The sequence below is a fragment of the Odocoileus virginianus genome, unplaced genomic scaffold, assembly GCF_023699985.2.
Source record: "Odocoileus virginianus isolate 20LAN1187 ecotype Illinois unplaced genomic scaffold, Ovbor_1.2 Unplaced_Contig_222, whole genome shotgun sequence".
NCBI classification, from domain to species: Eukaryota; Metazoa; Chordata; class Mammalia; order Artiodactyla; family Cervidae; genus Odocoileus; species Odocoileus virginianus.
In genome coordinates this window covers 1,552-15,202 of record NW_027224539.1, presented here as the reverse complement: position 1 = coordinate 15,202, position 13,651 = coordinate 1,552, and the positions used below count along the sequence as shown (strand labels likewise).

The window sequence follows — 13,651 nt, the reverse complement described above, 5'->3', positions numbered from 1 at the left end:
CCCATTACAACAGACTTATTCACAATTTCTCTTGGTTCTCAGAAGCCTGGACTCTTAACAGTGCTGACAAAGGCATGTGTTACAGTGAAAAGAACAAGGACTTTGCAGTCAGGCAGATGTGGGCTCAAATTCTGTCATCAGTGCTGTCAACCTCCCTGAAACCAAACAAGCTGTGAACCCTCCCTGGTCCTAACACCTCCCTCAACGTGACAACTGAGAACGGCCCTGTGTAGAAGAGGACCTTTCAGGACACTTGGTTCTGAACAGGTGTCAGCTAAGACGGATTTTCCTATCGTTCTCTTCAGCTGAGCTTCTAAGAGTGGAAGCAGACAGCTATCCACTAGTTTCTCTTTCTAACTCCTCCCCTCGGCTGCCGTCAACGTCCCCGTCCCCAGTGGCTGCAGCATAACCCCCCCACGTCCTAGGCCAGTTCTGCAGACACTCCACGGGGTCACCCCCACCCCCAGTGCACTCAAGCATGCCTTCCACCCATTTCCAACTCTGGGCCTGGGCTCATGCCCCTCCCTTAACCAGAAATGCTCCCCTCATTTCTCTTGGGGGGTTTGCATCCTAAAGACCCTCAAGGATGAACTCAGGTTCATAAACCATCACCAGTTTACCCCATGTCTGGGATTCCAATCCAAACAACACTCAGTTCCTAAATTCACTACAGGAATTTAGGATCTAGTCAAGAAAAGACACTACTGTAAATCTATAACTTGAGGAACTGTATTTTTTTTCTTTTGGCCACACTGTGCAGTTTGCAGGATCTCAGTTCCCCAACCAGGCTAGGGCTTGGGCTCAGGGAAGTGAAAGCGCTGAATCTTAACAGCTGGACATCCAGGGAATTTCTGAAGCTGTTGTGTGTCCTTTGAAATCTGCACAATCTCTCAAGAACGGGTGCTTCGCTTCCTATGGCTGCCGTAACCACCCAGCACACTCTGAGCACAGCCCTGTCCTGCGAGCCTGCAGTGAACCTGATGGGGCTTGAATCAAGGGGCAGCGGGGCTGCACCCCGTCTGGAGTCTTCAGGGTAGGATGTGTTTCTCTCCCTTTCTCTGGATTCCAGGGGCTGCCTGCAACCAGGACTCACGGCCCCTCCTGTGTCTTCACTGCTCATCACTCCTGCCTCTGCCCCTGCTCTCACGTCCTCCTCTCTTGCCCCTACTTCATCACCACCAGGATGATAACACTGAATCATGTGGAGAATCCAAAAAAAGAGTCCCCCCACCTCACCATCCTTAACTTCATCATGTCTGCAAAACCTCCTCCTTTGTTGTTTAAAAGGAGGGATTCACAGGGTCTGGGGTTAGGGCACGGGCATCTTTCGGGGGGCTGTTATTCTTTCTACCTCAGGGGACTTCTCTTTTCCTTCTTCCGTGCAGAGGACTCAGGGTATTGTGGGGTCAAGATCACAAGGGGATCGATTCTGGAGCAGGTCCCCCCGACCTCGCCTCAGGGTCCCTTCCTTCCCCAGTGTAGGCACAGTGTTTGCCGAGGCCAAGAGCTCCATTTTTAAGTTTTGCTCTTTACACTTAAGGCCGGTGCCAGGTCTCAGCCTTTGAGTGCAGGAGGTGAGGGTCCCCCGGCCTCTCACACTTGGCCGTCACTGCTGAGCGTCAGGAGCGAGCCCGTCCTGGTCTCTGGTCCAGGCTCAGGTTACCAGCACCTGATTCCACACGCCTTCTCTTTACCATCCCCCACGTCTCCATCCCAAGACAGCATGCCAGCTCTGCACCCCTGTTCTTCTCCCCACTGCTCCAGGCCAGGATCCTGGAGTGGGTAGCCTGTCCTTTCTCCAGGGGATCTTCTCAACCCAGGGATTGAACCCAGGTCTCCCACATTGCAGGTGGGTTCTTTACCAGTTGAGCCTCCAGGGAAGCCCCTCCAAAGCACAATCAGGGTTAAGCAGTCATTAAAAGAAAGGACGCTCTCCAGACCCAGCCCAGGGGGACGGGTGTTCATTATATCTGTGTGCGTTTATGTGTCTGCACCTGTGTGTTTGTGTGTGAATAAGTATGTGTATATTTGTGTGTATGTGCCTATATATGTGTGTGTGTGTGTGTTTGGACATAGGGAAATGTTTGTGTGTGTTTACATGTATGTGTGTATTAGTGTGTGTTTATCGGTATCTATGTAATCTGTGCAGACATGCGGGTGTGGGTGTATGAATGTGTATTCATGTGAGTATAGGTATCTCTGTGTGTGTGTGTATATGTCTATGTGTTGTGCATCTGTCCGTGAAGGGGGTTAGGGACAGACAGGCACAAATCAGCTGACACACAGGAGTTCCGGGGCTAGAAAGGCAGAGAATGAGTAGGGGGTAGCGGATGTCAGGACCCAGGAGGAACGGGAGGAGAGAGAAAGCTTGAGCTGAGACTGTGGGCGGTTCAAAAAAGGAAGGACTTGAGGGCTTGGGGCGGGGACTAGAGCGCAGGACAGGAGGGCAGGGTTTCCAGGTTCCAGCTGGGACCAGGCTGAGAAGGGCAGGCTTGCTCTGGGGCTGGGTGTTGGGTGGGGAGGAAGACCTGCAGGAGAGGGAATGTCCACCCGGGGGCGCCAAACGTCCTTCCGCAGAGTTCGCCGGCCGCTGAGACCTGTGAGTAGATGAAACCGGCTGAGATTGAAAAGGAGCCAGAGTCGAGGAAGCGGCGGTTGGGGGGGGGGCTCGAGGACAGAAGAATCTAGAACACCAGATGGGGTAGGGGAGGAAATGGAGGACGAGTGAGACCGCGGTGAGCAGAGCCCGGAAGAATCTAGCAACTGGACAGAGGGATGGGGAGAGAATCAAGGATGGGGCAGGCCTAGGAGTGTGCAGAGCCCAGAAAGGTCTAGAAAAGCCGGGGAGAGGAGACAAATTTAGGGGGCCGGGGATGAAGACAGGGTCACTGCCCTGACGGATGGGAGGGGAAGGTCGGGGTGAGGAATAACTCGGTGGCGGGAGTGGGGCGCTTCGGGGGGGAGGGGGTGCAACTTGCTCAGTTTAAGTTTTTGAGGCAAAAAGAGGCCTGAGTCACACCCAGCGCTGCCGGAATCGCCAGCCTCCCGGGCTGCCTTAGGGAGCTCAAAGCTCGTTGGAGTCCACACGGTCCGCACGCTTCCCCTTCGGGGACAGTCCTTCCACTCCGAGGGCGCCTCCGTGGCGCAGAGCTTCTCCTTCCCTCTGTTCTCCGCCTGTTCTGGCCCTTGAAGACCGGCGCCCGGGCCCTGTGCACCCCCGACTCTTCTCAAGGTCCCCAGGGCGCCTCCGGCCCTTCTCCCTCAGGTCGGGAACCGGCCTCCCAGCTCTGCACCCAGCGCTGCCCTGCTCCCCACACGGACCTCTCCTCAGGGCTCTCCTCCGGAATTTTCCCTTTGAAACCTCTTCTGCCCTCGGCCCTCCTTCCTCCAGGGGCCCTGTCCTCCTCGCTCCTCCCGACCTGGACCCTCACCCCAGCAGGAGAAAAAAGTCAGCACACAACCAGGCAGGAGACCACAGTTATCGTTTTATTTCTCCAGGGTCAGATGTATTTATTGTCAGAAAGGCGGAGTAGGTATGTTGACGGTAACAGCAAAAGTTTGGTTTCAAATTGTCTTCCAGTGTTTGCGGAAATTGCAGTTTAGGAGCCAGTATATTAATTCATGTCCGATGTGTTTTTCCAAACTCGTTATCATAACGTTAGTGACATTTCTTCAGTTTCAAGGTACTCTTCGTTATTTATTTATTTATTTTTTATTAGTTGGAGGCTAATTACTTTACAATATTGGGTACTCTTCGTTAGGCAGGTGCAATTGTACTTATAATTATAACAAGGAAACTTAAATCTCGGTTTTAAACTTCCCACAATGATGCGTCTTCTTATACAATAATATATGACGTCCTTTAAGATTTTCTGAAGATAGTATAGATAGTGAACGGTTATATAAATAGAAATTAAACCACAATCACTTTTGCTGGTTGATGTTTTATACTTTTAAAGACGTACATGAGCTTATTTTTTAAACAATTCAGGTATAACTGGTTGTATGTCACAGATGTTATCTTCTGTAGTACAGATATCAATATCCTTTTAATCAGGTATGCAACCAACGAGTTTAAGGGTTTCAGGACTTGCCCCATTCCATATATCATTAATTTATTATTCATGAATTTCCTTACCCTATCTGTGAGGAATTCAGCAACCATATCCACTAGAATTTCCATGATCTTGTGGTCCTTCAGTGAAATAACGCCAAGTTTCTTCAAGTGCATCTGTTCCTTGCAGTTCACGGCCAGAATTCCTGTGATGTAAGTCACGAGATGAAGTCACTGGCCAATGGGTGTGTGACACGGAACATGGCGCCACTTGAGATAAGAGGTTAGTTCACTCTGACTTGTTTGCTGACGTGATGACTAATTATAAAAATTCGGGGAGAAAAAAAAAATTCAGGGAGGATTCCATGTCTAAGTCAAAGTCAATATAGTATATGTCACATTGAACTTGAAAATGTATTGGTTATTTTAAATATCTTTTGACATTGACTTCTAACATAGTTCAACAGTGATAAGAGAATAGACTGTGATACCTTTAGACCATGACATTTTTGTACCTTGTTTTATGTCCCTGGATATGTTCCAGTGTCTCCTAGTTTATGGGAACTTGAAGAGAATTTGTATCCTACTGTTGTGTGAAAATTATATAAATCTTAATTATGTTGAATTGGTTCTTCATGCTTTTCAGGTTTACTATATTCTCTACTTCTCTGAATATCCATTCTATAAATTTTTGAGAGTTTGATGTTGAAACTCCAACTAAAAATCTTAATTTGTCTATTTAAAAAATAATTATAATATACCGTGGAAATACATGTAACCTTGTTCTCTATTTTTCAAGTCTCCTGTAAATGTGTTAGCATACTTTCATAATTTAAAAATAAAAAAGAGAAAAACTGAATAAAGATTAACAATTAAAAAAATCGGGGGAAAGACTGATATGCAGTGGGCCTCTCCCTCTAGTACTATTGCAGTTGGGAGCCCTTAGCACCTGGTAACTGAGAATGATCCTGTGCTGAGAGGACCCAGGGGGACATGGTACTAAACAGGTGTCAGTTTAGATAATTTTTCCTTTTACCCTCTTCTGCTGAACTTCTTTTTTTTTTTTTTTCCATTTATTTTTATTAGTTAGAGGCTAATTAATTTACAACATTGCAGTGGTTTTTGTCATACATTGAAATGAATTAGCCATGGATTTACATGTATTCCCCATCCCGGTCCCCCCTCCCACCTCCCTCTCCACCCCATCCCTCTGGGTCTTCCCAGTGCACCAGGCCCGAGCACTTGTCTCATGCATCCAACCTGGGCTGGTGATCTGTTTCACCCTAGATATACATGTTTCGATGCTGTTCTCTTGAAACATCCCACCCTCGCCTTCTCCCACAAAGTCCACAAGTCTGTTCTATACATCTGAGTCTCTTTTTCTTTTTTTGCATATAGGGTTATCGTTACCATCTTTCTAAATTCCATATATATGTGTTAGTATACTGTAATGGTCTTTATCTTTCTGGCTTACTTCGCTCTGTATAATGGGCTCCAGTTTCACCCATCTCATTAGAACTGATTCAAATGAATTCTTTTTAATAGCTGAGTAATATTCCATGGTGTATATGTACCACAGCTTCCTCATCCATTCGTCTGCTGATGGGCATCTAGGTTGCTTCCATGTCCTGGCAATTATAAACAGTGCTGCGATGAACATTGGGGTGCACGTGTCTCTTTTGGATCTGGTTTCCTCAGTGTGTATGCCTAGAAGTGGGATTGCTGGGTCATATGGCAGTTCTATTTCCAGTTTTTTAAGAAATCTCCACACTGTCTTCCATAGCGGCTGTACTAGTTTGCATTCCCACCAACAGTGTAAGAGGGTTCCCTTTTCTCCACACCCTCTCCAGCATTTATTGCTTGTAGACTTTTGGATAGCAGCCATCCTGACTGGCGTGTAATGGTACCTCATTGTGAGTTTGATTTGCATTTCTCTGATAATGAGTGATGTTGAGCATCTTTTCATGTATTTTTTTGCCATCTGTATGTCTTCTTTGGAGAAATGTCTGTTTAGTTCTTTGGCCCATTTTTTGATTGGATCATTTATTTTTCTGGAATTGAGCTGGAGGAGTTGCTTGTATATTTTTGAGATTAATCCTTTGTCTGTTGCTTCATTTGCTATTATTTTCTCCCAATCTGAAGGCTGTCTTTTCACCTTGCTTATAGTTTCCTTTGTTGTGCAAAAGCTTTTAAGTTTCATTAGGTCCCATTTGTTTATTTTTGCTTTTATTTCTAAACTTCTGGGATGTGGGTCATAGAGGATCCTGCTGTGATTTATGTCGGAGAGTGTTTTGCCTATGTTCTCCTCTAGGAGTTTTATAGTTTCTGGTCTTACATTTAGATCTTTAATCCATTTTGAGTTTATTTTTGTGTATGGTGTTAGAAAGTGTTCTAGTTTCATTCTTTTACAGGTGGTTGACCAGTTTTCCCAGCACCACTTGTTAAAGAGGTTGTCTTTTTTCCATTGTATATCCTTGCTCCTTTGTCGAAGATAAGGTGACCATAGGTTCGTGGATTTATCTCTGGGCTTTCTATTCTGTTCCATTGATCTATATTTCTGTCTTTGTGCCAGTACCATACTGTCTTGATGACTGTGGCTTTGTAGTATAGTCTGAAGTCAGGCAGGTTGATTCCTCCAGTTCCATTCTTCTTTCTCAAGGTTACTTTGGCTATTCGAGGTTTTTTGTATTTCCATACAAATTGTGAAATTATTTGTTCTAGTTCTGTGAAAAATACCGTTGGTAGTTTGATAGGGATTGCATTGAATCTATAGATTGCTTTGGGTAGTATAGCCATTTTGACAATATTGATTCTTCCAATCCATGAACACGGTATATTTCTCCATCTGTTTGTGTCCTCTTTGATTTCTTTCATCAGTGTTTTATAGTTTTCTATGTATAGGTCTTTTGTTTCTTTAGGTAGATATACTCCTAAGTATTTTATTCTTTTTGTTGCAGTGGTGAATGGTATCATTTCCTTAATTTCTCTTTCTGTTTTCTCATTGTTAGTGTATAGGAATGCAAGAGATTTCTGTGTGTTAATTTTATATCCTGCAACTTTACTGTATTCATTGATTAGCTCTAGTAATTTTCTGGTAGAGTCTTTAGGGTTTTCTATGTAGAGGATCATGTCATCTGCAAACAGCAAGAGTTTCACTTCTTCTTTTCCTATCTGGATTCCTTTTACTTCTTTTTCTGCCCTGATTGCTGTGGCCAACACTTCCAAAACTATGTTGAATAGTAGTGGTGAGAGTGGGCACCCTTGTCTTGTTCCTGATTTCAGGGGAAATGCTTTCAATTTTTCACCATTGAGGGTGATGCTTGCTGTGGGTTTGTCATATATAGCTTTTATTATGTTGAGGTATGTTCCTTCTATTCCTGCTTTCTGGAGAGTTTTAATCATAAATGGGTGTTGAATTTTGTCAGAGGCTTTTTCTGCATCTATTGAGATAATCATATGGTTTTTATCTTTCAATTTGTTAATGTGGTGTATTACATTGATTGATTTGCGGATATTAAAGAATCCTTGCATTCCTGGGATAAAGCCCACTTGGTCATGGTGTATGATTTTTTTAATATGTTGTTGGATTCTGTTTGCTAGAATTTTGTTAAGGATTTTTGCATCTATGTTCATCAGTGATATTGGCCCTGTAGTTCTCTTTTTTTGTGGCATCTTTGTCTGGTTTTGGAATTAGGGTGATGGTGGCCTCATAGAATGAGTTTGGAAGTTTACCTTCTTCTGCAATTTTCTGGAAGAGTTTGAGTAAGATAGGTGTTAGCTCTTCCCTAAATTTTTGGTAGAATTCAGCTGTGAAGCCATCTGGTCCTGGGCTTTGTTTGCTGGAAGATTTCTGATTACAGTTTCGATTTCCTTGCTTGTGATGGGTTTGTTAAGATCTTCTATTTCTTCCTGATTCAGTTTTGGAAAGTTATACTTCTCTAAGAACTTGTCCATTTCTTCCAAGTTGTCCATTTTATTGGCATTGCAGAGCTGCTGGTAGTAGTCTCTTATGATCCTTTGTATTTCAGTGTTGTCTGTTGTGATCTCTCCATTTTCATTTCTAATTTTGTTAATTTGGTTCTTCTCCCTTTGTTTCTTAATGAGTCTTGCTAATGGTTTGTCAATTTTGTTTATTTTTTTTCAAAAAACCAGCTTTTAGCTTTATTGATTTTTGCTATGGTCTCTTTAGTTTCTTTTGCATTTATTTCTGCCCTAATTTTTAAGATTTCTTTCCTTCTACCAACCCTGGGGTTCTTCATTTCTTCCTTCTCTAGTTGCTTTAGGTGTAGAGTTAGGTTATTTATTTGACTTTTTTCTTGTTTCTTGAGGTAGGCCTATAATGCTATGAATCTTCCCCTTAGCACTGCTTTTACAGTGTCCCATAGGTTTTGGGTTGTTGTGTTTTCATTTTCATTCATTTCTATGCATATTTTGATTTCTTCTATGATTTGTTGGTTATTCAGAAGCGTGTTGTTTAGCCTCCATATGTTTGAATTTTTAATAATTTTTTTCCTGTAAGTGAGATCTAATCTTACTGCACTGTGGTCAGAAAAGATGACTGGAATGATTTCAGTTTTTTTGAATTTACCAAGACTAGATTTATGGCCCAGGATGTGATCTATTCTGGAGAAGGTTCCGTGTGCACTTGAGAAAAAGGTGAAGTTGATTGTTTTGGGGTGAAACGTCCTATAGATGTCAATAAGGTCTAGCTGGTCCATTGTGTCCTTTAAAGTTTGTGTTTCCTTGTTCATTTTCTGTTTAGTTGATCTATCCATAGTTGTGAGTGGGGTATTAAAGTCTCCTACTATTATTGTGTTACTATTAATTTCCTCTTTCATACTTGTTAGTGTTTGCCTTACATATTGTGGTGCTCCTATGTTGGGTGCATATATATTTATAATTGTTATATCTTCTTCTTGGATTGATCCTTTGATCATTATGTAGTGTCCATCTTTGTCTCTTTTCACAGCCTTTATTTGAAAGTCTATTTTATCTGATATGAGTATTGCGACTCCTGCTTTCTTTTGGTCTCCGTTTGCGTGGAATATTTTTTTCCAGCCCTTCACTTTTAGTCTGTATGTGTCCCTTGTTTTGAGGTGGGTCTCTTGTAGACAGCATATATAGGGGTCTTGCTTTTGTATCCATTCTCTGCTGAACTTCTAACAGTGGGAGCAGATTGCCGTCCTGTTTATTTATTGAAAGCATAGTTGATTTACAATGTCGTGTTTGATTTCTGCTACACTGCAAAGTGATTTATTGACATATCTATATATTCTTTTTCATCTTTTTTTTCATATGGTTCATCACACGGTAATGAGTGCTGTACTGCAGGACCTTGGTGTTTACCCACCCTATAGATAGTAGTTTCCATCTGCCAGTCCCAAACTTCCAATCCTTCCCTCTCCTAACCACCTTCCCCTTGGCAACCACAAGTTGTCCTCTATGTCTGTGAGTCTGTTTTGGCTTCAAAGATAAGTTTGTTTATGTCTTATTTTAGATTCCACATAGGAGTTATATATGGTATTTGTCTTTCTCTTTCTGATTTACCTCATTCAGTATGATAAACCCTAGGGTTGTCCATGTTGCTGCAAATCACATTATTTCATTATTTTTAATGGCCGAGTGATGCTCCATTATACACACACACACACACACACACACACACACACACACACCCCACATCTTCTTTATCCTTTCATCTGTTGGTGGGCATTTAGTAGTTTCCATGTCTTGGCTATTGTCAATAGTCTTGGCTGTTATGAACACTGGGGTCCATCTATCTTTTTGAATTACACATGTGTCTCAGTATATACCCAGAATTGGGATTGCAAGATACATGGCAACGATATTTTTAGATTTTTTGAGGAACCTTCATATTGCTTCCGAGTGGTTGCACCAGTTTACACCCCCCCACCTGTTCTCCACACCCCCTCCAGCATGTATTATTTGTACACTAGGGTCTCTTCCTGGCTCCTCCCCTCGGCTGCCGTCAATGTCCCCGTCCCCAGTGGCTGCAGCATAAAACCTGTGCCGGTCATGCAGACACTACACGGGGTCACCCCCACCCCAGGGCACTCGAGCCTCCCTTCCGCCCATTTCCACTCTGGGTCTGGGTTCCTTGTCCTCCCAGAACCAGAACCGCTCCCTTCATTATCTTGGTGGGTTCACGTCCTGATGATCCAGAGGCTGAACTCAGGTTCATATACCCTAATCAGTTGACCACATACCAGGGATTCTAATCCAAATGATGCTCAGTTCCTGCCTGCCAGGAATTTAGGAGTAGACAAAAAGAAAAGAGACACAGACTGTAAATCTTACCAAGAGGAACTGTAGGGTTTTTTTTTTTTTTTCCTTTTGGCCTCACTGTGCAGCTTGCAGGATCTCAGTTCCCCAAACAGGCATCGAGCCCACGGCCTTGGAAATGAAAGCGCAGAGTCTTAACTACTGGACATCCAGGGAATTTCCAAATTCCTGTTGTGTGTCCTTTGAAATCTGCATAGTCTCTCAAGAAGGAGTTTGCTTCTTATGGCTGTGTTACCACCCAGCACACACAGAACACGATCCTGATCTTTGAGGTCTGGAGGTGAGAGTCTGAAATGAACCCGACAGGGCTCAGATCAAGGGTCAGAAGGCTGTACTCCTTGAGACTTCAGGGACATCCAGGCTTAATGTGTTTCTCTCCCTTCCCTGCGGGCTGGTGATGTGCTGTATGTAGCCTGAGTGCGGGGGCTTTGAGCACACACTGCGGCCCCGGGTCGGCCACACTTGGGGCTCTAGAGCCCTGCGCCAGGTAGTCCTGGCTCTTGGCTGCTCCCAGGAGTGGGTGGGGGGCAACTGAAGAAGGGACTGTGGCTCAGCTGAGGGCAGTCTCTGCATCAGAGCGAGGGCCTCTGTGAGAGCACCGAGCAGCCTGGGCACAGGCAGCACCCAGCGTGTCCACAGCGCGCACTGCACTGTGTAAGTGCTCTTGGAGAGAAAAGGATCAGACGCTCTGGGAAACTGTATGAGATCCTTTGGAGACAGAAGGGGCAGAGAGGAGTGATAAGAAAGGTTAGGGTTCTGACGTGGGGTGAGGTGAGCGACTGTAAGACAGCAAAGCACAGTCAAGGTTAAACTGTCACCAAGAGAAGGGACACTCTCCAGACCCAGCCCAGGGGGAGGAGTGTGCGGACAAGAGCCCATGTGCTACCACTTAAGAGTCTTGGAGTTAAGGCCTTGGTATGGGAGCTCTGTGGGCTGAGTGTGTATGTGTGTTTGTGTGTGAAAATGTGGTGTATATTTGTGTGTATGTGTGTAGGTACCTGCCTACGTATATGTGTGGACATGGGTGTGTATATGTGTATTCATATAATTATATGTATCTGTGTGCTTGTATATTTCTATGTGTTGTGTGTCTGTGAAAGTTATTAGGAACACACAGGTGCAAATGTCCTTGCACGCAGGAGTCCCAGGGACCCCTGAAGAAGATCGGATGGACAAAGGGCACAGGAAACCAGGTGGAGAAGGAGATTGAAATCCCTTGGTTCTAGAAACGCAGAGAATGAGCAGGGAGTGGCAGATGTCAGGACCCGAGATGAGACAGAAGGCTTGAGTTGAGGCCTGGACAGTTCAAAAAATGGAGGGACTTGAGGGCTAGGGATGGGGGCAGAAAAGTTTCCTGGATTAGAGCACAAGGGAAATGGAGAAGCCAATGGGAGGCAGACTTGGGGTGGGGACTAGAGTGTGGGACAGGAGGGCAGGATCCAGGCTCCAGCTGGGGCCAGGCTGAGAAAGGCTGGATTGCTCTCAGAGAGGGTCTGCGGTGGGGCCGCCAGCATCTAGGGCAGCCCTTCAGGAAAGTGAATGTCCACCTGGGGACACCAAACGTCCTTCAGTGGAGTCTTGCAAAGCGCTGGGATTTGTGGGTGGGTGAAACTGAGACCACGGTGGAGGCCGAGAAGGATCCAGAACCCAGGGAAGGGAGGGGAGCTGAGCAGAAGAATCTAGAACACGGGACAGGGTGTGTGGGGAAGATACAGAGGATGAATAAGACAGGGCTAGGCAGAGCCTAGCAGGATCTAGAAAATCCAGGGAATGGGGAGGAGTTTGGGGGGCAGGGAATGAAGAGAGGGTCACTGTCGCTGGGGATGGGAGAGGAAGGTTGGGTTAGGAATGACCGCAGGGGTGGGGCTTTTGGGCAGTTTCACACTTTCGGCAAAAAGAGGCCTCTGGTGTGTCTAGTGCTGTAGGAGCCGCCTCGCGGGCCCCTTGGGAAGCCAGAGCTTGTTGGAGTCCACGCCAGCCACGCGCGTGCCCTGCCAGCATGGTCCTGACACTGTGAGGGCTCCTCCGCGGTGCAGCGCGTCTCCTTGTCTCGGTTCTGACCCTATTCTCTCCTTGAAGACTGGCGCCCGGGCCCTGTGCACCCCGAGTCCGCTCAGGGCCGCCCAGGCGCCTCTGGCCCCTCCGCGCAGATCAGGAACCGGTCTCCTGAGCGCCCAGGTCTGCACCACTGCGCCGTCCCTGCTCCCCACACGGACCTCTCCTCAGGGCTCGCCTCCAGAATCTCCCCTTGGGCACCTCCCTGCTTTCGACCCCGTGGGGGCTCAGACACCCTCAGCCCTCCTGCTCCCGGGTCCCTGTAATTCCTTCAGCTTTTGCTGCCAAAATTCTGTCTCTGTGTGTACTAGGGCCGGATTCAATCTCGGGGAGAGCTGTGAATGAAATGGAAGCACATAGCTTTACTGCTTTGCCAGGTGTGGGGGGCGCAGCAGGCTAATGCCCTCAAGATTGAGTCCTGGGACTTCCTTGGCAGTTCAGTGGTTAAGAATCCACCTTGCAATGCAGGGTACAGGGGTGTGATCTCCCGTCGGTAAACTGAGATCCTGCAGCGCGAGAGCCCCTCAGCCCGCACCCCACAGCTAGAAAATCTGCCTGCTGCAAGCCAGGATGCTGCCTGCTACAAGTAAGACCCAAGGCAGCCAAATAAATAAATAAAATATATGTTTTAAAAAAGGCTGTGTGTCCGGTCTTGGAGGGGGTTTGAGGAGTCTTACAGTGTTCAAGGAGCAGAGCCTGATCAACTCGAGGCGCTCTTCTGTTGGGTCTATGATGAGGTCACAGGGAACAGCAGCATCACCCTTGTGGTTCCAGCCGGTCTCAGGTCTTCCTGTTTGTGGGCGGCATAGTTCACTTCTTCTGTCTGCCTGGGGGTTTCTGATTCTGTAAAAGAGGTCAAAGGTCCTTGCTCACAGCATTATGAATAGCCCTTGAGGAGAAACTAATTCTGCATGATTTGTTCAATAGCTAAGGTATTCTTATTTTGTCTTTCTTCACAGTGTTCTTTCTATATTTTCTGTGATTAAATTTATTCTTTGACTAAACTTTGTTTTGTTTTTTTTTTCACAAACAAAAGGCAGGTGGACCTGGGTGGAGATCTACAAAGGCTTCATAGGGTCCTGCTTGATTACAGTTCCTCTGGAGTCGTCCTCCCTACATGGGGAATGGACACAGAGTTGGAAATAATCTCAAGTTTCAAGCTTAGCATCAATATTTTGTATTAAGACAATATTATTTCTCTCTTTGATTGCCTTGTCATAATCCTTGGACAGACATTTG

The 13,651-nt window shown here is 45.7% G+C and overlaps 2 long non-coding RNA genes across 4 annotated transcripts; one reads left to right on the top strand and one right to left on the bottom strand.

Annotated features, from left to right (window-relative positions):
- The first annotated feature begins 1,969 nt into the window (after positions 1–1,969).
- LOC139034287 (uncharacterized) lies at positions 1,970–13,416 on the top strand. Of its 3 annotated transcripts, none has more exons than XR_011486690.1 (3): positions 2,448–2,599; positions 4,245–4,337; positions 12,881–13,416. It is a non-coding gene; the product is annotated as an uncharacterized lncRNA (long non-coding RNA). The 3 variants fall into 3 exon arrangements; XR_011486689.1 differs by having other exon boundaries at positions 12,275–13,416; XR_011486688.1 differs by lacking the exon at positions 12,881–13,416 and having other exon boundaries at positions 1,970–2,599; positions 4,245–4,804.
- Positions 3,466–4,306, bottom strand: LOC139034288 (uncharacterized). The gene is made up of 2 exons (XR_011486691.1): positions 4,139–4,306; positions 3,466–3,872 (listed from the first exon to the last, which is right to left on the bottom strand). It is a non-coding gene; the product is annotated as an uncharacterized lncRNA (long non-coding RNA).
- Positions 13,417–13,651: the final 235 nt, after the last annotated feature.